At 37.3% G+C, this 24,709-nt stretch overlaps 1 protein-coding gene across 3 annotated transcripts in view; it reads left to right on the top strand.

Moving 5' to 3' along the window:
* The window catches only part of CDH8 (cadherin 8), a 212,252-nt gene that overhangs the window by 48,062 nt on the left and 139,481 nt on the right, over positions 1-24,709 (top strand). For 2 of the 3 annotated variants that reach the window (XR_003399202.1, XM_026856642.1), the window contains exon 1: positions 16,858-16,868. The exons of the other annotated variant lie outside the window; for it this stretch is intronic. The gene's annotated coding sequence lies outside the window, so the exon portion shown is untranslated. Of the gene's footprint in view, positions 1-16,857; positions 16,869-24,709 lie in introns of those variants that run through there. 3 annotated transcript variants of the gene reach the window in all.

Genomic DNA, 24,709 nt, shown 5'->3' with positions numbered 1-24,709 from the left:
GCCATCAGTCAGCAGTGCACAATACATATCAAAGACATCACAGTTCCAAAGGTATCATGAATACCAATACAGAATAGAGTGCACTGCAGCTTTTAATACCTCATCTGAAAGAAAACCACACAGTAAATTGCACTTTGCCTAGTTGAGAAGGAGGAAGGGGTGCATGCACTCTTAAGATTCCTCAAGGATGAGCACAATTTATATCTGTTCACATGGTGTTACTTGAGTTTATATTTGCTTATGGATCACTCCAGTAATTCCTTTAGGAAACAAAGCATTATACTGTCAGTCTTCAAAAATATGTATTGTTAACATTATCTTTACTTTGCATTAAACGTTTAAATTATATATGAGACAACTCAGGGTAAGGGTGTGCAGTGAACTGTGGCGTGGAGACTAAAAGTCTGTTGGAAGACTCTCTTAACAGTGAGCTTTGTGTGACGGCCATACGCCTGTCCAAACATGTCTGGGCTGAACTATAAAGCAAATGATAAATCCTATCTTGCTTTTGATGACACCAGTCACTGACTTTTCGGAAGAGATCTTACGCTGTACTAAGCAATTGTAAGCTTCGATGTAAGCACGTGCACACACTGACCCCTGTACACGCACACATGTATGAGGCTAGGGGACTTGGGAGGAAAGAGCACTTGGGGCATGCTGCTGAGCATCGTCCACTTCCACTGCAGTGAAAAGGAAAGGCAGAATTGCCATAGAAAAGCATCTTTAACTCGGTGGTTCCAGCATTCCTGTCTCTGCTGGCAGTTATCTTCACATTTTCTTTGTCAACCTAACCAATGTGGAAGGAAGATATGGCAATGGAACCTTTTAGACCATACATGCTACTGTATATCACTGAAACATTCACACAGGTGAAATTTTAGTGGTAACACAGCTGATAAGCAGTTGCTAGGGAATTTTCAATGTTTAACTGTGCTGGTTGGTACGTGTGCCTAGGAAGACTGCTTTACCTTATGTTCCAGTCTGTTTGGACCTATAGTATATATTTTATTCCTTATTTGGTCTACAGATTAAGCTTTTTATTTGTAAGTATAGTGTCACTTTTCTCTCTTCTGAACCTTGTCAGTTAGAAACAGATGCCTTATTTGTGGAAACTTTAAGGCAAAGTAAACATAACACTAGTGGAAGCTCACATGTTACTTCTGCTGCTTCTTGAGCCTTAGTTAAATGAAGTGGGCAGGATATGATGCTGCTGGGAAACTTGCTTTCTTTTTTTTGTAACTATTCCAAATAATGTCATACCTTATTTCCAGGAGATTGTTTATTAGGCAGGTACTGAAATAAAAGCTCAGTGCTTCTTTGTTTTGTAGCATTGTTTTACTTGTGTGCTGAAAAGAATACTGTAACAATGTAACTGGCAGCAATACATAATGGAATATGTGTTTATCCTTGTTTATATTTGCAGCATCATGCATGTTAATTAGAAGACTGCATCTTCAGTGCACTCTTAGATGCCAAATGTAAATAGATCTTAGCTGGTTTCAGATGAGTTGTCCAATGTGTAAACAAGCAAACCAGACTTAGTTCAATCTTTTTGATGTCTCAAGAATACTCTTTCACTAAGATTCGATTCATATGATTATTTAATATTCTGCACAGTATTTGCACTGCATAATGGTAGTACTCCTGTCAGCAACCCTATGCATCTATCTACCAGCAAATAACATTTCTGTAATTACAGTATGGGTGATGACGGATAGATGAGTGGGAAACGGTGAGGGGTAGTGGGAAGACAATCATAGCAACAACACACAATCTACAGAAGACAAGTCAAAAGAATATTACAAAAATAAACAAGAATTTGTGGGGAATAAATGAGAGTAAGTATTACTCTGGTAAATAGAAAGAATGACTTGACTGGAAAAAGCACAATAGCTAAACATATAGGGCCTCATATTTGTGTGCTTGTAAATGAAGAGAATTTCCACTAAAGCGTCATTAATTGTAGCCTCTGATAAATCTGAAATGCTGATGAGTTAGATTTGATTTGCTAGTGTTTGCCATTTGATTTTAATCAGTGTTTCTGCAAGTGCATGTAACACAGTTTTTCAGTGGAAAGCTGAGACGTGCAGGCTACCTGGGTGTGTGTGGTTGATATGTACAATTAAGGCAGAAAGAACAACTGGAGCATTCTGAAGAGGCATGAATGTTACTTTGAAGTGCTGTCATTATAGGGAGACATTAAAAGTTTTGGAGGTGTTCTGAAGAGGGAGATTTCTTGCTGGTAGGATTATAACCTTGCTGTGGCTTGAACTGGTGCCTGGCATTTGGTTTGATTCAGCAGCTTTTTGCTGTAACTCTTCCTTGAATTTCTCTTTAGAGTAAATAAGCTGAGATAAATTAATGTAAGGAAAAGAATTTGACATTGACACGGGGATGATGAGGTGGGTCATAGTCCTTGCAAAGCTTGTGCCCTCCAATCCTTTGCAAACGAACTGATCCTTTCTCTTACTTGCAAGGTGTTGACTTCCCTGAAGATTTCCTCATAGTTTCCAACTGTTGCTTTTACACCTGTGTTCTGTCACTGATGGCAAGGGAGGACTCATCAGTACAGGCTACAAGCTGATCTTTAAACACACTGTCCCCTATAACCCTTTTAATAGGGTTAGATGTTACATGGAATGCTGGAAACATGGATGACGATAAGCTTTATTTGTGCTAGCATAATGTAGATCATTAACACAGATAGAGCAAAGCTAGTTATAGAAAAAGAAAAGAGTAATTGAAGAAAAAAGCCCCTCACCAGCCCATCCAAGCAGGGAGTTGAGGCTTGTGGAAGTACAGATTGTTCTGTCCTGAAAGCTGACCTTGAGCTGAAGAGGTAACATATGGCTCCCTTCTCGCTTTTTCTGTAATTGCACGGCTATCAAAAAAAAAAGAAGCTCTGCTGGGTTTTTGTTCATATCTTAAAGGCATTTTACTACAGTAATAGATAAAAAAGAAATATGTTAAATAAAAACATTTATTAGAGGACATAATTTTAAATATTTAATGATATAATTAAGTCTTATTAATGTAATGGTCTTTATTCTTCAGCTTAAAAATTCACAAGGTTAATTTCCCTTTCATCTTTATTATGCAGTGTTTGCCACAATTATTTGTTATATATTCTTATAAATATTTGATGAATATTAGAGATTTTAATTTAAATAAAAATATGGGTCGTCTTTTACCCCAGTCTTCCTCCAGTGTTAAACTGGAATTAGTTAAATTAATGGAATAGTGAATCAGGCCCAACTGTTCCTTCAGTTATGCCACCACTGGCTTATTTGACTCGAGTAATTCATGAACTGCCTTTTACTACTGTCCCTTTACTTCAGAGGGCTTGCAAAGAAGCTGAAGATCAACGAATAACAGAACTATTAGGCACATCATTTTCATGTTTCCTGTGGGGGACATTATTTCCAGCATCTCAGATACTTAATGACTTGATTTTACTACTATTTGACAATAAATACCACCTATCAGTGTTCTTAAATGAATGTAGAATACATATTTCAGGAGGTATTTACTTGATTCACTAAATTCCTGGCATTAAAACTAGTTCTTTTCAGTAAAATGATTCTTCCTCTACGTACTCTGCTTTTTAGCTCCTTACTTAAAAAGAAAAGTACTTCAGCATTAAGTCCTGGGGATTCAAATGATTTATATTCTCCTTCATTAACAATATTTGTTACATATGCACCAGAAGTGTTTTACCTCTTCCCCCTGCCCCCCTTCCCCCCATCAGTCTGCCAAACTACAATGTCAGCAGTTGCTGAAAAAATCACTTTATGAGCAATATGTTGACTTAACTGCTTAATTAAATAAAGAAACAAAACAGAAATCTCTGGAGAAAAGTACTTTGAAATAAGCATATACTCCTAATCTGTCACTGCATTCAGAATGGAAAAGCAAATACAATTTAGACTAGCAGCCAAATTTCAGCTTGTGCTGCTATTAGATTTGGGTTATGGGGTATGCAAAACTACCTTTCTTGGGAGTTTCTTTAGGTAGTATATGCTGAAATGTGCTACTTTTCTTTTTAGTTTACTTGCTATCATTGTCACCTCCACATGAACCTAAAATATGCTTCTTCTACTCTAGTTAAGGAAGGCACCTTCATGAAGAGCTGGTCTAAACTTAAGAGATTTCTTGTTCAGAGCAGAGGTAACAGAATGCTGTCCAGTTAAGTTAGCCGTTTTACGACAAGGTATCCTTGCCACTGAATGGCTTTTTCCTTTCAATATGTTATACCGTTGTCCATAGCAGGTATATTTTGCTACTGCTGTAATAGCAGTTCACCCATATCGCTGCACCGTAATGATGAGGGCTGAACACAGGGCTGGGTAAGCTTACTTCAATCTGATGGTAGTGAATTCTCGTAGAAAAACTGGCTGCTCATGGCCTGGATGAGCGTACGGTCTGCTGGATCAAGCACTGGCTGCATGGACAGTACTAGAGAGTGGTGGTCAATGGAGTTAAAGATAGCTGGCAACCAGTCACAAGGGGTGTTCCTCAGGGCTAAGTGTTGGGACCATTTCTGTTTAACATCTTTATTGATGATCTTGATAAGGACATAGAGTGTATTATCAGTAAATTCACAGATGACACCAAGTTAAGCATGAGTATCAATCTGAATGAAGTTAGGGAGGCTCTACAGAGAGACTTGATAGATTGGATCAGTGGGCCAACGTTAATGGGATGAGCTTTAACAAGGCCAAGTGCCAGGCCCTACCCTTGGGCTGCAACCTCCCCATGCATTGCTACAGGCTCGGGGAGGTGTGGCTGGAGATGTCTGGAAGAAAAGGATCTGGGGATTCTAACTGACAAACACCTGAACATGAGCCAGCAGTGTACCCAGGTGGCCAAGAAATCCAACGGCATCCTGGCTTGTATTAGAAATAGTGTGACCAGCAGAAGTAGGGAGGTAATAGTCCCTGTACTCTGCACTGGTGAGGCCACACCTGGAGTATCGTGTCCAGTTTTAGGTACCTCAGTATAAGAGAGATATTGAGGTGCTGGAGCGAGTGCAGAGGAGGGCAACGAAGCTGGTGAAGGGCCTGGAGAACAGATCCTATGAGGAGCGCTTGAAGGAGCTGGGAGGTTCAGTTTGAGGAAGAGAAGGCTGAGGGGAGACCTCATCTCTGTCTAGAACTACATGAAAGGACATTGTAGAGAGGTTGGTGCTGGTCTCTTCTCACAGGTAATTAGTGACAGAAGAGGGAATGGCTTTAAACACCAACAGGGGAGGTTCAAACTGGACATGAGGAAATAATTTTTCACTGAAAGAGTGGTCAGAGAGTGGAATAGGCTGCCCGGGGAGGTGATGGAGTCACCATCCCTGGAGGTGTGTAACGGTCATTTGGATGAGATGCTGGAGGATATGGTGTAGGGGAGAACTTTGTAGAGTAGGGCTGATGGTTGGGCTTGATCCCAAGGGTCTTATCCAACCCAAATGATTCTGTGAATGCAGTTTATTTTCCCAAATCACCACCAAAACCTAACTAGCCTCTACTAAGATGTGCATTAGCACTTGTGCTAAAGTCTGAGAATGTCTTTTCTGGTATTGTTTCTGGGATAAATCTAGTTGTTAACATTACTGCCATCACGCTGACTGGGTGCAGTGTGGCTATTCAGATAGATTAAAATAGGCCGTTAAGTGTTAGAAAACTGTATTGGAGTACTGTGATGTTTAGCTTTCTATTCTGTTAGACTCATGTGTATGCCATATGTGTTACAAAACTATATTCTCTAAGGAATGCATGAGGAATAGTTACGTTACAAAAAATAGCATTCAAAAGAGCCAATATGCTACCCAGGGAAGAATCTAAGCTAGCAAACAGGAAACAATCTTGTTGGCTTCTCTCAGCACCTCACTTGGAAACCACAACCCTACAACCACAACCCTAGCTCAGACACAGGGATGATGACTCTTTCCACTTATAGAAGTCCTACTGGTTTTACAGCTCATAAAAGATTCAATTCTCTCACCTTGTAGCACATCCCTAGCATACGCAAGCATTTCATCTCTCCTGGGATCCACCCATCCCTCTTAGCTCCCAGTCAAAGTCCACTAAAAATCCATTTTATTTAGAGTATGCTTAAAGTTGTTGTTATCATGAAATTTTATGGTAAATCCTGCTTGAAAGTGAGTAGTTGGGTCTGAAAGCAGACTACAGTGAGATGAGGGATGGGGAAAAGTCTTCAGTGGTTCCCCTCCAAAATTAACTCCGAAATTTGTGCAGTGAAGAAAGTTAAGTGGGTAACTCAAGTCTCCTTTTTTTAAATACAGGAGAGTCCCTTAATAGTATGGTTTAATAAGTTAAACTACTACCTCATGCAGGTACATTTACTGATATTTTTCATTCTTTGTTTTTAGTGCTGCACCTGGTAATTTCACCTCTCCAGACTATCACCTCCCAGCAGCCTCTCTCTTCCCATCCTCCCTTTCTTCTTTATCTGTTGTCAGGCAGCCACCTTCTGTCCTGCTGATGTGGCAGTTAAACAGCTGTAACTGCCTGGCTGCCTGCGTGGTCTCCTGCAGCCAAAAAGGAGCGTTGCACAGAACTTCCTATCACTGACAGACATGACACAACTTGTCCAGCCAAGTAAAGTCAGAATTTTGACCAAGCACGTCAGTGTAACAGGACAGATTAATTCTGCTGTTAAGGATGGATGAGAACACACAGAACTTGTTACATTGTGTGCCTTTTTTTAAAAATATATATTTATATTCACGTAGAATTCCTTATTTTCTAAACTGGTGACATTATGGCCCCATTCAATCACTTGCTGATAAAGAATGGGATATAGGTGTCTATATGAGTGCTTCCATTTTTCACAAATTAGTGTGTAGTTTTAGAGGATAATTCTGTTTGCCTCGAATAGCTAAAAATAGCTTTCAAACCTAGGATTATCAGTGGTGTCCAGCACTTTAAAAAAATATTTAAAAAAAAAAAAAAAAACAACTAAAGAAAACACAACAACCCACAACCAACCAACAAAACTCTAGACGCATAATTAGGCATTTTGTTTTTAAATCTTGTTCTAGGGTCGTGGTTTTGCTGATGAATGTTAATTTCCTTTTGCAGATAGAGAAGACTGTTGTTTTGATTCTGATAACACTGAAAACTGTTTGTGTCTCAACAGCATTTGCACAATGTCTGGAAGAATTATTGGGCTTTATTTAACTAATACCTCTGAGAATAAAAACTTGACAGCAAAGGGGGTGATTTGGTTTTACATAGAGGAGATAATTCATTTATATCCACACAATTAATGCAGTGAACACTGAATTTCTCTTTCCTCTGAGAAGAAAAGCAGTGTTATGCATTACTTTGGGATTTAGAAGAGTGGCTGTTAGGAAAAAGGGGAAAAAAAGAATTATTTTAACCTGCTTAATTACTGCACACTAGAGGGCACTTGAGGTAGAGCAAACAATATTTGCACAGCTACTGAAACAGATCCAGTTACCTATATTCACAAGGCATATTGAAACCTAAAAGATTCACTTTCTAAATTGTATCCAGAACATTATTGTACAAAAGAAGTTGATTGCCTTGCTTGATATAATATTCTTTTGTCTTTATCTTAGTGTTTGATGTACAAAAGAAAGATTTGTTCTTCTAATAGTCAACCTGACAGTAACTAATCAAGATTGCAAACAGTACTCAAGGAATAATAAAACCCGATGATAATGTGGTGTTGTTTTTATGCACTCTATAATATCATTGGTGCATATGGTACACAAATTAGTTGTTGGGTTTTTTATGTTTTAAAATCTCCAGACACTAAAGGGGGCTCAGAACTAGTTATGTTTTATTTTACTAAATGAAGTAATTCTGGGATGGGAAAAGGATTTGCTAAGGGCCCAAAGGCCCACTGCTGCTATTGGGTTAAACCTTTATTTCAGTTTGACAGTCCATTGACTGGAAATGGAATTTCCACGGTTATAAGAACGTGTTTGTCCTATCAAAGTGAAAGTACCTTAGTCAAAATGAATGCATTTATGTCTTATATATCAAGTAACAAGGGAATGGACTTTGATTAGACATCTTTCACAGAAAGTCGGACTGGAAAGCAAGTATTTTTAGGTGATTGAGAATCATTTTTGTCACTTATGGATGCCACTGCTTTATGGTCTGTTCTTTCTTCAGTGAGGTTTTGTTGGTTTTTTTTTTCAAGCTTTCTGTTCCAGTGTTGGGCATTGAATTTTAACTGTTTTTGATCTCTATAAAGAGATTTGGCATTCCTTTGTAAATTCTTCACTTAAGTTTCTCAGCGTTTCTAGCTTGACCTGTTAAAATGAAACCATGATTTGTCAATACAAAAAACAAACCCCAAACAAAAACCCAACAAACCACCACACAACAAAAACATAAACAAACACCTATCCCAAAAGATATACCTTTATCTCATGGGGCATTTGTATCCTTTCCTTTGTTTTAATCTATAGTATCAGTTGTAAGCATTATATAATGGAATTTTTTCAAGTTACAGATGTCTTACTGACTTCCAAAATATAACGGATTATTATTTTTCATGTAACTGTGTACAAGCATGTTTTAACGGTTGCAAGACAGTGATAAGAACCTATATTCTAAAGGTAATTATATATCTTTCTGTACTGCCATAGTGAATGATAAAAACACATGTTTTATTCAGAAATGTTCTGGACTTAAGTCTTCTTGTTCCTTAGTTTATGGAATGTGGATGCTAGGCTTTCAAAGCAATTTAAATTTAGGAATAATCCCTCATATAACTTAAACAAAAGGTACAGACTAGGTAGAGCATTTGGATATTGCCTGAGAAAACAGCATTGAATTTAAAGCTTTAATAGAATAATGGTAGGCTATACTACTGTTACTTAAACTTGCTTGAGTAACTTTCAAATCAGTTATTAATTTTATTAATATTACTTCTAATTGGCATGCAAGTGGTAATCTCTGTGAGCAAAATTAGCTTGCATTTATCTTGATCAAGTAATTCACACCGGACTCATTAACCTCAAGTAATTTGGGATCAGGCCCTATATTGTGCATTAAAAACTGAAATCGTCTACTGAAGCTTTGAGGGAAATACCTCATTACTAGATGATCTGATGGAATAAAATCTGAATATGAGGAATTAACGCAGTGGTTTCTTTTCCAGGTATTCTTTCCTTCACTCTCGCCCCACACATTTCAAGTTCCTGACTCTTGCATTGTTATTTAAATGAGATGACGCTCAACACTTACATCAGCAGCAGCCCTTGTAAGGCTGTGTTGTGATTGAGTTGCCCCTTAAGAGCTCATTTCGAGTCACTCCTGTTGAATATTTTTAAGCAGTAAGGTCTAAATTCTCTGTCTTCAGAAAACAGCTTATTGCACTGCTTTGCAATGCGGAGGAACAAAGAATTACACGATAATCAACAACTGTTTTCACAGAAATACAAAAGGGTGAAAAGATGCTTGAATTTCATTATGCCATGCATTTTTAGATGATAGTCAGATATTTCCAGTCTGTATATGAATAAGAAGTGACATTGGGGTTTTAATACTTCTTACTCATAAAAGCAAAGTAATATGGAAGAAAATCTCCATGTTGTCTTCCAAGAAGAGGTTAATTTTTTTTCAGTTTTATCAGCCACAATCAGTCAAAAAAATCCACCAAAACAAAATTCTCCAACCAAACCCAAAAATCCCTACAACAAAAAGACACACAAAAAAGGGGAAAAAAATAAAAAATTTAAAAACCACCCCCACCCCACCCACTTCCAAACCAATGCATTTTGTGAAGCTCCTCTGTAATTTTTTTTTTTCCTGGTACAAAGATTTAATATTAAAAATTGAATTCCAGGATGCATTCAGTCACATTTTGCAGATTTTTTTTTTCCTTCACTACAGTTATTAAACTAAATCTTGATCCCATTTCAATTGGAGTCAGAGCTGCTTTTTGCTTAAAAAAAATGAAATGACCACTTAGAAGTATCTTCCCTGTAATATGTATTTAAGATATTTAAGAGGAAACAATTTTTAGCCAGCATACTCATCAGTGCTATGTGATATTGTGTGTGTGTATATATAGATCTCACTATGATAAATATCATTAAATCATTTAATTTGGGTATAATGCATAAAATTGTAGATGTTCCTTTGCTATTCTAAGATTATTTTTAAATTAAATATATTAATCTATAGACTTATTCCTGTCAAGACTTACTCCATCGTCTGAAAGGCTTTCCAGCAGGGGAATCCATGGATGACATAATCCATTTTAACAAGACACTTACCACCCTCTCCTACAACAACTTGAGGATGAAAGAGCACAGCATTTGCCCCAGTAATTTCCAACTGCAAGAAAGGTCACATAGAACAAATGGCAAAAGTCAAAGGTTGAAATCAAAACAAAAACTAAACTTTTAAGCTGTACTTGGAGGTACAACCTTTCTTCCCACACACAACTGTACTGCCTGTTTAAAGCACAGGCACAAGGGATCTAATCCATTCTTATTAGTGAGAATTTTTACTCTTGGTTATTTCTATCAGGTATTTTTAATAAAAATGAAAACAAGGTGTGCAAGTACTATTCCTGAGAGTAAGTTCTTAAAAAAAGAAAAAAGTTTGAAAACTGTCATTAATTATCAGGGGTAAAGACGAGCTAAACATCCTCATGTTTCCTTGTGACAGTATCTATAGTCTTACTGTGCTGTTCAGTTGGTGGAAAGATGAGGGAGCAAAATACCCTTTGCCTTAGCGGAACCCCAGGTAAAGGAAGCCACATTTCTGATGTTATCTATTGCACTGCAGAGTGTTTTGTATTTCCCTCAAGGCTCTCTGCCTGCTTCAAGTATTGTGTATTTTATATCCATCCTTCTCCAAGGAATCATCCCAGGTTCACAGCTTGGAAAGTAAACGTTTGGGCTGAGGGCAGCGAAGAAATAGATGTTTCTTCATTGCCCTTGAAAAATGTCAAATTCTGGGTACATTATGCTACGTTCTGATGAGTTTGAGACACTTCAGAATGAATATTTGTGCAAGAAATAATGCATCTGTTATCTGCAGGAACTTCCATTTAGTTAGTGAAGCACATAAGAGCTCCAAATGCAGGTTACTTTCACTGTCTTGCCATGCGTGCGTGCACACATAGCATCAGCATGAAAAATAAGACTAACAGTCATGAAACTAAATTATATGGTATTCTTACTATATAGGATTTCTGTAATCCTAGACAGATCTTCAACAATATATGTATAAGAGACAGTCTTTAAAGGATCAGGCGGACTTTGAATCACAGAAGGTTGCTTCGAAGGCTGGAGAACCCGTTTTTTTTCCCTGTTTTCTTATTTAGTACAATAAATCTCTGGGCTATTTCACTGTGTTGAATAGATGCAGGGCTGCATTCATGCATTGAAATAGATTGCAGTTTTCGTGCTGAGAATAAAAATCACCCACCAGCCAGATATGTAAATAAGGGAGGAGGAGGCTGGAAGAAATGGGGGGGGGGTAGCAATGGAAATCCCCCTGATTTATCATCACCTTCCCTCCTCCCAAAGCTTTGCACCCCCTAGGTAAATAAACAGGTATGGTATGGTAGCTTCCTTTCCTACTTTCAGAGAGGAAAGCATTGTGGAAATATTCCTTTTCCTCTTAAAAGCTGACATGGGAATGAATCTTCAGCTCTAACTAGCCAGGAGTCCCTGTCCCACAAGTTGTTTTCCTTCCCTTTCTTTGGTTGACTAAACAGATAATGCACCCAGCTGAAACTTCGGAGAAGGAGAAAGCCCCTTAGCTCTAGTTGCTCGTTAGTTGCATCACTGCCAAGGCTCCCAGAGAAGAAATGCAGGAGTCTGTTGACCCCTGAAGCTGGCTGTTCCACTAAATGCTTCATCTTCTCTTTGAGGAAGGCAGAGGAGTAACAACACATCCTTACATTCTGCTTGGCTACAAGATCTTCTGGGTAGCAGCATCCCAATCGGGAGCCCCAAGCTGTCAGACAGCATCCCTGCTAGACAGTATCAGACCTGTATACGGTGCTTGGCTGGGGAGACTGGGAGGCACTGCAAAGCTTCAGCACAGAAAGCCTATGGCAGTTTCTATGTGGCTATTATAAAAGAGATTAATTCAAATCCTTATTTAGACACTGCCTACCGCCATGAAGGTGACACCACTTAACACAGGCAGGAATTCCTCTGTGGTTCGTTACTGTTCAGACATGTCTTGAATCTGTCTCAATTCAAACAGTTTGCGTTCAGTACCAGACTAAATAGAGTGGAATCAATCCAACCTGGCACATAACGGCGTTACACAAACCTGCTCGTGTTGCCAACAGGTATCAAACTCTGTGCCCTCGCTTCTCCCTCCCTCTTCCTCTCTTTTAGACAGGCACAAACACACACACTCTGTTTCACGCAGACAAGTCTACTTTCTGTCGTCTGAAAGTAGGAAAAAAATACTCGTACAACTTCCATGAAGGCTGACACATCTAAACAGCCAACTTAATCGCATAAACAGCTCTCTATTTGTGTCTCTGGGTACCACAGCCAGATGTTTTCTGGGGGTGCTGATTGTAAGAACTCAAATAACATTAACTGTTTATTGTTCAAAATCTACCATGTTAGTGCTTAATAGAAGGGAAGCTAACAGCTGCTCACTTCAGTTTCAGTTAAAGAAAGCTGATAACTACCAAAGCTATAGATAAAGAATCCCCTTAACTTCACTCATCCTTTTTTGGAAATTCTTCAAGAGTTTCTCTGCAGTAAGGCTAAAGAGAAATATGCAGTAGTTTTGTATGAATGATGTTTCTCCTCTACATTCAATACCAGACTGTTATGAACAAGAGGAGCCTTCACAATAAGCTTATCAGTAAATATAAATAAATAATTAATACATTCAGAAGATTGAAAAATTTCCCCAGTGTATAATTTACCTGTCTCAAATAAAATGATAAAGCAGCTGGAAGAAGTTAGTATATTGCATACCTATGAAATTACCAAATTTCACACCCATAAAATGTGATAACATCAAAACCCAAATGCTCTCTGTGGTGTCACCTCCAGACTTAATTGTATGAATGTTTGTGACGAACACCCTAGGAAGGGAAGTGATTATTATGTGATGTTCTAGTCTAAGGTTTTCATCCGTTCAGCCTTATTGTTCTACCTTATTGCATACAGAATGAGCACAGCTTTATGCTATCTTCCTCCTAGTCTTGCTATTTATTAACTCTCCCTTCTTTTTTAAAAACTTGCATCCTGGCTATAAAGAACTTTGATTTCCATGCCTAGTTGTAACCTGAGGGTCTTCAGTGTCCTCAGACTGAAGTATTTAATGAAAGTTGGTTCTGAAGTTATACAGGTGAGCAATTTTTTAACTGGTTAGGCTTGCTAGCCAAGAAATTAACTTTGGACATTTTCTTCAATATTAAAAAAATCAATAAAAAGTATGTGTGCCCGCTTAATAAATGCAGCTGGGTTTAGTAAGTATCCCTGTATAAGACATCTAGTCCCTTCACACCTCTCATTAAAAAAAAAAAAAAGTTTTCATCTTTGTGAGATGAGGTAGAATCCTCCTTATATGAAGTCGCTCAGTGCTTTTTCAATATACTTTAGTCATCCCCATCAGTGCCTACTACTGAAGTCAGAAACAGACTTGTAAAGGGGGAAGCAGTCAAACAATCAGGTTTAAATTCACTTTCTTTGTAATTTGTAATCTTCATAATTTTTTAAACAATATTGCACATTTGCCAAATAAATTAGTTGGTCCCTGGACGCTTTATCTGTATCACTGTTAACATATACTGCGTTGTCTTCTCTAGGAAAAAAAAAACATTATTTGTACTCCCTTCTGCAAGATATAGAATTGTTACAAGTAAGAACACACAATCAGCCATGGACTAGATTTATGTCTATTACCCCTTGAAGAAGTACTTCCTGAGTTTTCTTTCTTCTCGCACAGCTGCAGACTTCATCTTTTTAAATCTTCGTTTCAGGATACCTAAGTGCCCTATAGACTTAAGCTGGGAACTTTTTCAGCCACTTACTGAAATTAGGGGCCTGGAATCCACCCACTTGACCCTTAATACATACAGATAATTTCAGTTCCAAAACTTGAGAAAATTTCAAGGGGAGAAAATACTGACCTCTAAGTTCACGAACAAGAAGGAAATGTGAACGCAGACTTTAAGCTTCTGGTGCTGCATATCTCTAAGTGATGATTATGCATACTCTGAAACAGAAAGCAACTGCTCATGCTACATAGTATAAACAGGTGTTTTAATAGCATATCAAATAACCATAAGACACTGTATATCTTAGCAGTATTCCTTTTCTATTCTCTTTTCCATTTTGATATTATTTACAGCCTGACCTTTTGGATATACTATTAATACAACTGTATGTTTACGGTATACACTATAGTCCTATCATGAGTCTTTCAACTATGAATTTAAAATAATACAAACTAAATTATTTCAGTGGGAGGGAAATGCTAAGGCATTTTGAGCTTGGAACATTTTAAGCATCATTGCTACCCTAAGACCGTATCAATAGAATTAAATTGATGATGGAAACTCAACATTTTTCTTAGTGTTGTTGCCATAGAAAAGGTGGCTCACTTCATAGCTTTCTGAACATAACTATTTGAGCAGGAGATAGACAGAGAACAAAATAAAGTCCAATTTGAGATTTCAAATGTGGTTTATTTGGGGGTTTTTTTGATTGATTTTTTTTCCTCCTCAGATAGACCACTGTGTTCTGGAAACTGCTCAGCACATTTCTCATTTTGTCAACCAAGTAAATAACATCAACACAGTGACACTTCAACTATATTAATAAAATTTTCTTCCCAACTGATGGTACTGATGGTATCTGAAGTGGTAAGTGCAAGTGAAAGATGATTTCTGAACCACTTCAGTTACCAGCAGATAGAGTTTAAAGCATCTGACTCCAGTCAAGAGACTGATTTCTACCAGCCTTAGTCATCAGAGTAGCCTTTATCCATGAGTTATAATGAATCTACACATAGAATTGATTTTCCAAGGTGTTGAGCATGATGTGTCTTGTGAAAATCATTTAAAATTGAGAATGATCAGCACCTTGGTTTGGATTTGAAAGTTGTAATGTCAACCAGTCCTAGATCTGAATAAGTGAAACCTTCCATGAGAAGTGTCTACAGCACCCTGCAGTGCCTAAATCACAGGCAAGCTCAGAAATACGATTCTTGGTGTGTCTTGCTCAGGTCTTTGTTACTGGATGTGGGAGTTCAAAACATTATCAAGGCACTCAGTCTTGGCAGTCCTTAGTTCACAGTTTCAGCTTTCTAATTTGGTGTACATTTGTTCAAAGAAGCTTACTCCTGGGAAGCAGTGCTCAGCCTAATTTGAGGAACTTGGATAACCATTTAAATTAATTTCCTTTGCAATCACTGATTTTCATAATCCTATACCTGTGTATATCTTATATTTTTATAGAGTTTTAATATATATAATAATAATTGTTATATCAAAGCTCCCAAATACTAATGCAAATGAACTGTATGCATTCAGAGGTAATGCAGTTCATTAGTTGAGTTTTGCAGTTGTGCAACACTTTAGATGTGAACCTCTCATGGATTAAATGTAACAGCTATGATTGCCTTTTAAGTAACAGATCATCAGAACTTATTTCTTAACGTTGCAGAAGTTTAGGTTAGGTAATGTATTCTGCTCTGTGGGCTTTATTTTTTTGTGCATTTCCAAAAGTTAGATTAAACAAAGAAATAAATGAAAACCACCAAAACATAAACCTCGACCTGTCAACTGCAACAGAAATAAGATTCATGTTGGAGGACCCTAATTGTTTCTGAACAACTCATTTAGATTGATGGTAAAACTCCTATCAAATTCAATGATGCAAAATTAAAGACCTTCACTTCTAATTTCACGTTTCAGCAAAAAAGATTTGAGTAGGTTTACTGCAGCAGTACTGTATGTAGTTAGAAAAGTCCAGTTATGTTCACATTTTTCATTTTTAAAGATTTTTTTAATGTGCACACACATTTATGTATATGGTTGGAAAGTTTATGTGGCTTTCACAAAATCATGATAACCAGTTATAATTTCATAATTTTGGTTTAATCAGAAGACATGTCAGGAAAACTTATGAGTTTTTCCTTAGCTACTATGTTTTGTTTAATTATGTAGAGAATACTTAATATTCTATAAAGAAAACCAATGACAATGAAAGCTCTGTTGTATATGAAAAGAAGACAGAAAAAGAAGCTAGAAAGCAAGATATGTTCTCTATTAATATTTAAACATTTTTCAGCAAGTACAGGATAAGCACATCCCAGCTGCTGAAACTCTTATGATAAACGATGCCCTAGTCAGAGCATGGTTAACACCTAATTCTCAGTCACAGGCCAATCTGTTTGCCTTTTATGAGGTCTCTTCATGTTGTGCACAACTTACCTTTTTTCCTTTCCCTCCTGTAAAAGTGATATAGGCCTTCAAATTATGTAACACACCCTCGTAAAAATGAGCATAGGTTTGAGAGATGAAGTTGGCATGAGCTGAAGCTATTAAATCTGTATGTAATGAAGGTCTATTTTAGTGAAAGGAAAATCACTTTAATCAGTGGGCTGTAGAGAATAAAAATTACTTCAGTTCATTTCTTCCTCTTACTGTAGAATGAAAACAATGCAGATACAACTGCTTTTGTCATGTTTAAGTTTCTGGACCACCTTTGTTGGTCAAACAGATTTTGAGTTTCTTTTGCTTTCCATTTTGAGCTTCTCAGCACAATGGCGTGAGGCAAAGTGATGTTTTGACACACATGAGTGGAGAAGCTGACTCCCATAAACCTGAAAACAATTATTTTTTTTCTTGAAGTATAACAGGTTGAAAAAGAAGTTTGAAAATACCTTTTGTTCTATGATAGATCTAAAATACCAATATTGTCATTTTAATGCCTATTCTTTTGGTATCAACTGTCATGAAAAGCAAAACAAAACAAGCATGAAAAAAAATCCACAAGAAAAAAACCTAAAATGTTGTAGATGCTCCTTTCATTGGAAAGGAAATGCAATCAAACAAGTCCCATCAACTGCAAACTGTGGAGCACGTACTGCCCCTTTGTCCTGTATCTGTACAATGTGTAGCACAGTTGGCTTTATGACTGTCATTCCTGATCACTACACAATGCAAGTAATATTAAAGCAGAGAAAATAGTTTTGAAGTACTAACAGCACACTTGGTGTTGGGTTTTTTTATAAATGCATTCTGGTTCTGTACAGTAGTGAACACTTCTGGAAAGACCAACAGCTTTGTATACAAAGTATCAGAGCCTTGGCAGCTTTGGCCCATGTTGATTTTACTATCAGAGAGTAACAAAAATAAGAAATTCCACTGATTCCAATAGAAGTTAAAAGTAATCATGACATCACAGGGCCAGGATACTCTTTTTGTTTGTTTGTTTGTTTGTTTGTTTATTTTTTTAAAAAAGGATTTCCTGAAAGTAAAAAAGTATAAAAAAAGATGTAGGTAGTCACTAACATAAAGTAGACTTCATAGATGTGTAAAGTATCATGTTAAGCAATTACAGGATAACAATTTGTTACAGTATATTACTTTGATTAAAGAATATAGATTTCGATGTGATGCACATATAATTTTCTCTTTACGCAACTTGACTAATGCTTTGGGATAATGACCTATATCCTGTAGCAGCCTCATCTCTACTTCAGAACGCCAGTCACGGTGTTTCCTAGTTAAAGCAACAGAGTAAGGAAACTAAGGAAGGGGAATTTATCTTAGAAAAGCTTCTGTAACCCTTCCTTCCCTCTGCCTCTGAAACAGACCTCTAAAACTGAAGTAACCTGCTTGTGCTAACAATAATCTTATCAATAGATGAATAAATCCCCCAATAAATATTAAAGGTCTAAATACTGAAGAAACTGTTGCATTTCTGTACCTGCCTGTGTATTTCTGCATGTCTGTATTTCCTTAGTGCAGGTGTATGGATTCCATCAGCTATATGTCCAATGCAAAGACTGACGAACACTGCTTAAAACAGTCTCTTAGCATTTGACATAAGCTTAAGAACTCACTTAATAACCTAAAGAACTGCTCAGATGTCTTCAGCTATAAAGAGTAGCTGAGCATGACTAAGCTTAAAAAAAAAAAAAAAAGTGGCATATCTTTGCATGTTGAATTACTCTGTGTGTGTAGGACAGGACATCTAAGACCAAAAGGAAGAGAGAGGTACTGTCTGTTACCATTGTTGCTGAGATAAGTAATTCTTTAGATAACTGCCTTTGATTCTCCAAGCAGCCGTAAGCAAATTGCCGTATGTAATATATCAAAATAAACTTGGACAATTGATTTGCACTTGTATTGTCAGGATCCTCTCCTGCACATCTCTGACAGCACAAAGTATACTTCAAGTGTACGTCACCCTGCTGCTATAGCAGTTAGCATAACATTTCCCGTCTCATTTTCCTTCCTTTGAAATTTCAGGTCCTTGGTCAAAGGAAAGGACATGTGGATAGTGCTATTCTATGTTGCAGTTAACTCCAGGTGACATAACAGTCCATTAAAATTGCTGTTAGGGAAATTTAGAGCAGCTACAAAGTATAATTATGATTTGGGGCAATACCTAGAACATGCATGGCCCAGAATGTGGCTGCTGGCTCGCTGCGGTTTTCATCCCCTCTCCACGGTGCGGTGGTGTGTGCTGCTCGTGGTCAGGATTGCTCAGAGTTCCCTCTCCGACAGAAACTGCTCTCCAAACAGTACATCTGACTCCTGCCTGGCTGTAGCTGAGATGGTGAGAGAGGTTTCATCACTAAAATGTGAATGAATGAATGAATAGAGCTGCATCAGATTGCCATCGTTATATACTAGGAGTCCATCAGAGTTTTATTTAAGTTGTTTCGCTGTCCCTAATTGCTTGTTCTCTTTTCCAGAAGTTACCCTCCACTCAGCTTTGTTGATTCAACTGTTTGTCTGACTGCTCTCTAAAGCATGTAGTCAAGCTTTCATGTGTTCTTTGGAAGCACAGCTGTTTTCAAAACTTTCTGCTGTTGTCCTGTAGTTTACAGGTTCTTTAGCTGTGCTGATACAACTGCTTGTGCAGCCATGCTGTAAACTAGATCAGTGCAATGATCTGGGTTATAAACTTGAAGGAAAAGACTCCTTGAAACAGGGTTTTGTGCAGGTTTGGGGTTTTTTTTCAAACTTAAATTTCACTGATCTGGCTTACAGTGTTGCCTTGCAAATAGCCCAACTGCAGGATAGTAAACTGCAGTGAAGAAAGGAATGGAAATGGAAAAGAATTATTGGAAGCATGCAGCTGACATGTTGTGGGGGCGGGGGACAAAAACCTCTTAAATTAAAATTGCTCTCGGTGGAAGAATAGCATGAGCAATGACCTAACCCAGCTCTGTCAAAATGATTTGGTTTAAAAAACACCTTACTATTAAAAGTGTTTAAGTTAACAAGATCATTTTGACAGAACTGGGTTAGGGAGTGACTACACATATCATTACGCTGGGAGATAAAAGAGACAGTAAAGTCTAGCCAGGCCATGCAAGGGGCATTTTGCAGTGGGCACTGTAAGCATGATCTTAGCTACTCCTACAGTGGCCTGTCTGTTTACAGCCTTAGTCCTTCATCTCGCAGTAAGGTGGAGAATTGCTTTTAAATTTTAATATTTTGGGTGTTATGTGAGTAATCTTTACACAAATGAGTAATCCACTAAATAACAGTTATTATTTATGGCAAGAAGTACTCATTCCTTTGCAGCGGAAACATGAGATTGCTGCCTTATCCAAGGTATTTAAAATCAAGTTCAGGTACAATATAATGGATATGTACTGGAAACAGGATGAGTATTTAGCAAAGTTATGTGGGCAAGGATGACATGATTATTTGTTGGTTATGGTGTCTTAATAGTTCTATTGTGATGGACTTTGGTTTGTTCTGCTTTAATGGCAAATTAAAATCCTTACCACAGTTCTCTTACTCATAAAAATTATTTCTACAAGTGAGACTGCAGTGCTAAGGAGTGCTAAAGCCTTATATTTTTACTGTTGAAAACTTAAGGCTCTATTGTGCTGCCAAAAGAGGATCAATGAAGGAAAGATAATTGTGCTTCCCACAGTGGGAAGGCTTTGCATCATGTTGCTGCTATTGACAGAAAAAGACCCTGTCTGAATCCTTGAGAAATGGGACTAGGAAGCACAAGTGGTAGTGTAGCCAATACCTGTAGTAGTAAAAGTAAACCTAAAGAGCTTAAGGAACAGGAAGAACAGTGTGAAGCCACAAAAATCTCAAAGAAGATATTTTAGCTACTGTAGGGACAAAAGAACAGAAAGGAGAGAAATGGCCAGAGATTAAAAAAAAAAAGAAAATCAAAACCTAATTTGAATAATAATGAGAAATTTGCTTGATGTTAACAAAGGAAATGCTAACAGTTACAAAATATCTATATCTGTGTACAAGCTGTCAAAATGGATCCCAAGTTAGCAGGCCTTATTGACAGGGGAAATACAATACCTGATCATGAGCTGTGGGAAACCTGTGATAGTGTAAAGAGAAACTCATTGTTGCTTAATGAATTTCATATAAAGGAAGTCACAAGATGTAAATTTTTGTCAAGGACACCAGATTAACCTTCCTTATTCTTCTAAGATATATTAAAACTACTACCCACAGCTCAGTTCTGCAGGAATAAGGATCCTTATTTCTGGCAGAAATCAAATTAAATTCATTCTTCTGGACGTGAAAGCCCATGTGGGTCGGATGGAATTTCGAGACTCCAAAGGAAGCATGCAGAATGCACAGGCTATCTGCCTGCTGTCGTGCAGCGCTGGCTGGAACTCTCTAGGTGATCAGTAAATTAACACCTCTCATCAATTATTCAGGGCTGCTTGTATCATAATGTGTATTTGCTTATACTAAATTAGCATCAAAAGTAGAGATTATGCATAAAGTGATCTAAAAAAATTTTACTAGAACTCCATTGTCTTTGATGTATCATTTACCTCCTCAACTTGTGGCAGTTGGATATCGTTCTTCGGAATGCATGCTGAAGGGGTCATAATGTACAAAATACGAAAGATCCTGAAAATTCTGCCAAAAAAACCTGCTTTTGGCAAAGATCACCAACTTTTGTCTGGCATTTCTAGTGTAACTTAATTAAATAAACCATTACATCAAGTTTGTTTTACCTTAATAACAGTTGTTTGGGTATTGATTAAAATCTACCCTATTGGAATAGTGACGTCAAAGGGCTTAGCTGTTGCATATCATCACTATGAATGGTAAGGTAAATGCGGAATGAAATTAAGAAAAAACTGTTGAAGAAAAACCTTTGTTGCCGTTCTTAAGACAAACCTCTGTGTCTCTTATGTGGAGAAATACTAGAGTTGCTCTAAAATCTTTTAAACTATGATGGTGGTATAAACAATGCACTAACATTGGAATAAACTGGTTTACTTAGATAGATATTCTATGGTTTAAAACCTAAAAATACATTAAAAATAAACTTAGATGATTTTACTTTGCTTCTTTTTCAATAAGAAGTTTATATATTAAACTAATTTTATTAACTTTATTAATCTTTTTAACAAATCTACTGCATTTTAGTGTTCACTTTTCAAAGCTACAAGATGATTCTAAAATAATGGTAGCAAAATTAGTTACATTGGAGATGCTAGCCATCATAAAGCTGTCTGCTGCTCATACACCAAAAAAGAACTGTCATCAGTATATATACTACTATAACTGTCTATTGGTCGTACCTGGCTCTAACTTTATGCAGGTGATTAACTCATACAAGTAACCTACGTGGATTTCAGTTCCAAAGAGCTTGCAATGCACATTACATGAATTTCTGAGGTCGGTATGCTAGTTATGTTCTAGTGTTTAGTTATAAAGTTCCACTTCCGTGTAATCACTTTTTTTGTTGTACTTGCATAAAACTTATGTACTCTGTGACCTAGAGTAGTATGAGTAGTGCACCAAAATGCATGTTCCTGTTAACAGAATAATATTTTTCTAAAACTATATCAGCGCATACAGTAAGTGGAAAACAAACCACTCAGCTTTATCTGTATTTCTCTATTGGTTGTGCATGGAAGATCAAATTTATGAATACAGTCATACGGTTTTGAAACATAAGACAGTTCTCTGCTACCTGACATAGTGTCACATTTTCTTTCATCTATTTGCTACGTTAAAGCAATTTTTTATATCTTAAATATCACTTTCCCCTCTCAGGGATGAATGAAGAACTAAAGCTGTTTTATAAACAGCTTTGCTGGATTAGAGTTGTATTTACAGTTGCATATATCATACACTATACAGGGAAACCACTTAGAAGAACCAGTGAAGTTTTGTTAAAGAAAACAGCCCAGGGCCATTTGAATACGTGGAAATTCAAAGCAAAAATTATGCTTTTATCAACACCAACAAAATCTTTATGAGGGTGGCAATACATTCTTTAAGGGCTTGTGTGCTCATCCTCTTTTGGTTGCTTAGCAAAAGGTAGTTCTGGTACACTGGAATAATTTTGCTATCATTCCATACTCACCACTTCTTTAGATCCTGGCATAATATAAGAAGGGAAATGCTGCTGTGCCTCACCTGCTAGTCTTCCCTGATGGCCAGATCTCCCTTTAGGTGTGGCTTTTCAATATCATTATAGTGGCTTGATTCAGTAGCCATATCAGTTTCTCCTCCACATCTAATCCACAGGATTATAATTTAACTACCAGGCATTTCTTAGTTTTCATGTTAGCCAATATGAAAATTGCAGGGCCAAGTATTTAAAACTGCTTTCCATTGGCTCCCAAACACATACATGGTGTTCTGCTCCCAGGAATGGAGATGAAAATTCATTTCCAAATTTGTAAAGAAACATGGGGACAGTACAATCTCCATGCATTGCACAAAGTAAATGCCACGATTCACTGATAGAGCAGTGAATCCCAAATGAGAGCCCGTTTCTCAAATAAATGTCAAAAGGCTCCAGCAGTCTAGGTTCAACTGTAGAGAAATTTATCCAGCTCTACTGGATAGACAGTTACACACTGATCATATTCCCCAGCAGTACACCAATACATGCAAAAGCTCCATCAGATTTTTTTCTTTACCCAGCACTGCCTAAGGCTTGCCTAACTTTCCTGTTGGTACTTGAGAATCTTGCAGTTTTGCATTCATTGAGTTGTGTAACTGTAGTCTTCACAGAGTTACTTCATTGAGTTAAGGTTAATGACATGGTATGTGCATTACAGTTTCGGTGTGCATTTGACTCTTGTTTGCCTTAAGGTATTGCTGAATAGGGAGCTCCTGTGAGAACGGACCAGTCACAGCGAATCTTACGCATTAGTGCTGGTGGATAGGACCTAAATGTGATTGAAGTGAAGAGTAACAGACAGGAAGTCTGGGGGAGGAACTGTGGATGGATGCACTGAAATGAACTTAATGCTTGCCAAGGATTCAGAGTGGCATTCTGAAAAACAAATATCCTGTTCTTTCTTCAAACAAAAATGTTTGTGTGAGCATCGTATTGTTTTATCTCACTTATTTTATCTCTTAGAAAGCAGCCTGGGTAGATTAATTAGGAATTGTTTTCAAAAAGCTTCTTGAATATGAAAAGAAGTGCTTTATTATTATTTGGTCCTGTGAGTAAAAAGAACTATACCAGCTTGTACTGGAAGAGTAAGAAAGTCAGTCATAGCCCACTTGGGTTCTTTTTAAGGCTTTCTCAGACAAAAGTGTAATGTACTATTTTGTTTCTGGTGGGCCTCTATTTCTGGGTCAAAAATCACTTTTTATGTAAAAAAATAAAACTCAGCTACAGAAAAGGACTCTCAAGTTGCATTTTCGGATTATGCTTCCAGTTTTGAATTTAATCTTGGATATTCTTTGAAGATTATGTCGATTACTCTGTTTTACAGTGGTTCTATTTCTCCTGTGTTTCAATTCTTGCTCCATTGGAGAAATCAGAAAGATCTGTCCCCTGGCAGACACACACCCACAAGTCCACTCACCATATGCACAAGGATCCCATACGAACAAATTTAACTGCTTTTATTGAAAGTTTGGCTGTCCTTCCACCACTAAACATGACCCAGGAAATCTATTTTTTAATGTGTGCCAGGAGGCAGCAACAGTAACTTCTGTTTAATTTCCTAGATTGAAGAAGGTTTTCAGAGGGTGCCTTGACAGACCCTTCCCATCAAGCTGTTAGATGATTTGCTCCTTGTCCTTTTCCCTTTTCTGGGATTGAGAGAATGCCAGGAGATTGAAGGGCTTCTCTTATTCCCCTCACATTTTCCCAAAAATTTCATTGTAAGAGCATACTGTATTCTCTGATTTCTTTCTTTCCATCTCGGTCGTCAATGAGGCCTAAACAGTGTTTCTAAGCCACACAGTTACTTCTGTAATGGATATTCACCTCATTCTTAATGCATTGTCAAAGCACTGCGCTATTAGCTTACCATTCTTCCATGCTACTTGAGATACTGAGTTTTAGTTTGATAACAGCTCTTCTTCCCTTTTAACAAGACAAGTTTCTCACAGTTTCAGGTTTTCATGCAACAGATTTCACAGTTGCTTTGGCAATTACTGAAGTTTAAAAAAAAATACTTTTTATGTTGTTTGCTTTTAAAAATAACAGCTGACTTCTACTGGTTTTATTCATGGTTTTGGATATTTTTCTTCCATGAGTATATATGCTGTCTCT

Source organism: Athene cunicularia, assembly GCF_003259725.1.
Source record: "Athene cunicularia isolate RWA chromosome 11 unlocalized genomic scaffold, athCun1 chr11_part1, whole genome shotgun sequence".
Taxonomy (NCBI): Eukaryota; Metazoa; Chordata; class Aves; order Strigiformes; family Strigidae; genus Athene; species Athene cunicularia.
Note: the sequence above shows the minus strand (reverse complement) of the source record. Positions and strands in the feature narration are given on the sequence as shown.